The sequence below is a fragment of the Microcebus murinus genome, chromosome 19 (genome assembly GCF_040939455.1).
Source record: "Microcebus murinus isolate Inina chromosome 19, M.murinus_Inina_mat1.0, whole genome shotgun sequence".
Classification (NCBI taxonomy): Eukaryota; Metazoa; Chordata; class Mammalia; order Primates; family Cheirogaleidae; genus Microcebus; species Microcebus murinus.
The window spans coordinates 3,021,455-3,026,094 of NC_134122.1; the positions used below are offsets into that span (position 1 = coordinate 3,021,455).

At 60.0% G+C, this 4,640-nt stretch overlaps 1 protein-coding gene across 1 annotated transcript in view; it reads right to left on the reverse strand.

The window, feature by feature from the left end:
* NLRC3 (NLR family CARD domain containing 3) overlaps nucleotides 1-2,485 on the reverse strand; it is a 32,471-nt gene extending 29,986 nt beyond the window's left edge. Inside the window, exon 1 of the mRNA XM_012743850.3 lies at nucleotides 2,250-2,485. The gene's annotated coding sequence lies outside the window, so the exon portion shown is untranslated. The remainder of the gene's footprint in view (nucleotides 1-2,249) is intronic.
* Between the last annotated feature and the right edge of the window lie 2,155 nt (nucleotides 2,486-4,640).

The following is a 4,640-nucleotide window of genomic DNA, read 5'->3' on the forward strand; positions in this document are numbered from 1 at the left end:
TTCATCCGATGATGGGCATTTGGGTTGTTTCTACCTTTTGCCTGTTGTGAATAATGCCGCTACGAACATAGCTGTACAGATATCTCCTTGAGACCCTGCTTTCGGTTCTTCTGTGTATAAACCCAGAAGTGGAATTGCAGCGTCATGTGGTCATTCTGTGGAGCACCGTTTTAAAAAATCTACCACTCAGCCTGACGGCCGGGAGGTGTAACTGGCCTGGGATAGGGCCTTACCGTGGCTCCAGTTCTCTGAACACCAAGAACCTCTGGACCAGAGGGAGGCTGGGAGAGTGACAAAGGAGGGCCAGCGTGGCAGCAGTGCAGGCCAGGGAAGAGGCAGGGCTCGTGTGGGCCTGGGACGCGGGGCTCCCATTGAGCAACCCTGCCTCTTCGGCCCCACTGGCCTTTCAGGATTGGGGGTCAACATCCCTCTCGATCAGACACTGTCTTTCTTGCCCCACTGACCTCGGGCCTAGGATTGCCAGATTTAGCAAATTAAAATACAGGATACCTAAGGAAATTTCAGGTAAACCACCCACGTTTTTAGTATTAGTATGTCTCAATACCTATGGACATACTTATTTTTGTGGCCAGCACTGCCACCTCCCAGGGCCAGCCCAGAGGGTGATGGGGGCCGGCTGTGACCGCCACTGCTGACAGGCCCTGCACTCAGCCCCAGACGCCTCCCTTGCAGGCTGGAACCTATCACAGACATCAGGGCAGGCTGAGGCCTGGAGGCCACAGATGCTGCCAGGGACAGCCAGACAGACCCCACCTGGTGCAAATGGCCTCCAGGGAGCTGCAGGGGCTCCTGCAAGCCCAGCTTAAAGATGGCAAGACGGGGGACAGGTGGGCTTTGCGTTACCTGGGGGACCTGAAGGCAAGAGGTCACTCCACAGAGCGCCTGAGCTGTAGCAGGTAGGGCGAGGCCAGAGGGACAAGTGGGTGGCCACTGCTGCCTCCCTGGCATGTGCCATGAGGGCCCACCCTGGAGCTCTGTCTGTGGGGGAGGCTGGATCTAAGTCGCTCCTGGTGTCAGTGGGCTCAGACCCGTCCCTCAGACTCAATGGCTGGGCTTCTGCTTCATCCCTGAGCGGATCCAGGGCCAACTGACTCCTTGGGTCTGCCCACGAGGCCCGGGGGCCTCAGTCCTAGCCTGAGCCTGCTGGGCCCCTTCGCCAGTGGCCAGCCCCTGCTCTGCCCACCTGGGCTGCCCGTATCTCTGTCCACAGCTCCTTGTCCCTGTCCCCCTCCCAAAGGCCTGGAAATTCAGTAACTGGTCCTCTTTTCTTCTTCTTTTTTTTTTTTTTGTTTCTTTTTCTTCTACAGCGGGATTTGAGAGGAGTAACTGGTCCTCTTGAGGTGGCCCTGGCACCATCACCTGAGATCAGACAGCCTTTCCGAAGAAAGGTACCTCCGAAGGAGGTATAGTGGTGCCTGCATCTTGAGACACCACACTCCTAACCACACTGACCCCTGGAGTCCCAGTGGGAGGACAGCCCCAATCCTGGGGAGCCCAGCACCCCTGGGGCAGAAGGGGAGGTGCCCGGCCCGCAGCCTTTGATGGCAAGAATGAGCCTCTGGGCTTGGGGGCCCCTCCTGGGAGGGAGCATGGGGGCCCCATGAACCTGGCCACTTGGGGAAGACCCTGTGGGGAGCACCCACGTTGGCCTGCTTGGCAGACCTGCTCCGAGAAGCTTCCTGTGGCTGCTTCTCTTGCAGGATGACGAGCCTCATCTCAATAGGGCTGTGGCTGGGCTGGGAGAGGCCCTGGGGCTGTCCCCGGCACCAGGTGGCATCACGGGGCAGGCACCACAGGCTGGACCTAGAGCCAGCCGCACGGCCTCCCTTGGCCCTTATGACCTTTGGGGCGGGTCCCGTGTAGTCACCTCCATTTCCAGGTGGGAACTGAAGTCAGAAGCTGAGCCGCCCGCCCTGGCCCCGTGTGGGGATGGTGCCCAGGTCTGCTGGCTCCCCTGGGCTGGGGCTCCACGTCCTGCCCACAGGCCTCCCTGCTGTTTCCCACTTCTCCTGTCCATCACTGGTCCCTGGAGAGCTGGGCTTTGTCCCCTGGGGCCTGTCCTGGGCTGTCCTTGGGCACACGTTTGTGAACCAGTCCTGCCCCAGAAGCTCCCAGCACCCAGGGGGACACCTCCCTGGAGTCTCCCAGTCCCCTCCCCAGAGTAGCTCAGTCCTTAAAAGTCACTGTCCTCTCCTGCCCTGCACTGAGGTAGCCTGGACTCAACTTACCTCCTGGTCCTCGCTGCTGCTCCAGGAATGGCCATCTCCACGCTTCTGGGCTCAGCCCGGCTCCAGTGGGCTCCCAGCTCCTGGGAGTCTCTGTGACAGGCCAGCTGGGCCCCGAGTCAGAGTCCTCAGGATCAGGGATCAGGGGCGCTTATCACACTCACTGCTCGGGGCCGGGGCAGCGTGCTGCTGCCTGCTGCAGACCCCACCAAGCCCACCAGCCGCCCTGCAGCTCAGGCTCCTCACCTCTTCCTGTGCTGGGCTCCACCTCAACCTTCCTTCCTGTCTGATTTCAAAAGCCAACAGCCTCACAGACAAATCAATGGGCCAGGGCTGCGTCGGCGCCACTCTGACTTTGTCACCACCCCCGAGTCAAAGTTGGGGGGTGGCAGTGGAGGTCTTGACTCTGGGACCTGCTGATGCTCAGGATAAAGTGGTACAGCATCAAAGCTGTCGACACATCATCCTCCGTCCAGCCACAGAGGAAAGAGACTCGCCGTCAGCGGGCAGCTGCTTTTAGGCGGGTGGTTGGGAAGTTCAGTGAGCGGCCCGAGGTCACGCAGCTAGAAGACGACCTCTGGGTGCTGTTATCCCTGCCGCCCTCCCCTCTCTGCTCTAACCCCTCTTGCTTTCCTTCTCTCCGTCACCCACTGGCACCCTCTGACCCAGCTGCACCCCACGACGTCTTCCTGTGAGTCAAAGGGCCCCAAAGGCAGGTCACCTGCACCCTGAGAGGAAACAGCAGCACGTGGCCGTTCACAGCAGGAGACCACACCCCGACCCCTGAAGATGGCCCCCGCAGGTGGTCTGCCCGGTCAGAGGAGGGCATGAGGGGGAAGGACATGGCCCAGAGTATGCCACACAAGAAAAGTCATGATAAAGGAAAAGTACAGGACCTCTTCCAGTGACGGGGAGCAAGCCACTTACATGGGGCCATGGAGGGAAGCAGGTGACAAGGTGGGAGCCAAGTACTGGGGCTCTTGGGATTTGAATTTTCCTTAGCAAGCAAGTAGGAGCCAGCGATGGTTGTAGAGCAGGAGTATAGTGGGTTCAGGTGCATACGGCAGTTTGTGCATTAGGCGAGGCGAGGCGAGGCGTGTGTGGTTATCACTAGCTCATGTCCAGGGCTGTGTGGGTAGTAGCAGGAGGGAACTGAGGCAGCAGATAAGCGCTCTGCTTCGTGACACCCTCCAAGTCCCTTTCTCCCTTCTCCCTCCCTCCCTTCTGACAATGCTTTGAGAACTCAGGAATGTGTCAGGTGCTGGGAGGACATGACCGTGGCCCTTGAGAAGTGTGTTGAGGCCCCAGACACAGAGCACAGAAGCAGCGGCTGTGGCCTCGGCTGTGGCGTGCAGCCAAGGCGTCGGCAACCAGGCCACTCACAGGATGTTGGAAACCACAGGGGCCTGGCGGGTATCTGTCACATGCATGAGGATAGAGGGGCTCACTCTGCCTCCCTTGATGGATGCTGAGCAGGAGAGGAAACGGCCTCCTCTGCAGGGACCTCAGAGAGCATCTGAGCCCCCCCCCCACCTGGAGGGAATGCCTGTCCGCCCCCGCAGGGCTGGCTTGTTTCCCACTCTGCCGGGAAGGCTGCTGCCCCCACTCCTGGGGCGGGGGAGTGTTAGGAGGTCCTGAGTTCTCACCCTGGGGCTTTCTGTCCACCCAGAGCTGGGGTCAGCTGGACAGTGGTTTCGCCCTTCCGTTCAGTGATAGCATGAGGCTTCCTGCCTGCAGGGGGCCTTTCTCTGTGAGCCCCCTTGCCTGGGTCCAAGCTGGTGCTTCTCCTTTGATTGCCCTGAGTGGCCATACCCAGACTGGGCTGGGGCTGGGGTCACAGGAAGTGGGACAGATCTGGATGTCCCCATTTTCTAATCTAGTTGTGGCCAGTGAACGTTCTGCTACCAGCTCTCTTCTTGTGCTCCTTCCCATGGTGAGGCAGGGCGGAGCTGCTGGGAGGGACCCCTCCTGCTTGTCTGTGAGAAAGCCCCATGCCCACCAGCCTTGACGCAGGCGCCCCTAAGCTCACAAAGCCCCTTCTCCAGGAGGCGGTCCTTGACACGACCCTTCAGGTCACCTGAGCCCAATGCCACCTCCCCCTCGCACCAGTAGCCCGGATAGGCCAGCATGTCCCCTCCACCAGACAAGATGGGACACGCTGAGAGCAGCCTGTTTCTGATCTCTCACAGAGCCCGGAGCAGCTTTGCAGGTCTCTGTTGAATGCAGGTGTGTGGACAGACAAATGTGTGGATGGATGAAGAGTGAATAACTGAAGAGACACGAGACTGCGGCAGGCCAGGGCCACCCTGAGAGGAAGGGCTGGCGCAGCAGGGCGGTACAGATCCCAGCTCACGCCCGTTTCCCTCCTGGTTTGTGTGGTGTGTGGTCTCTAGG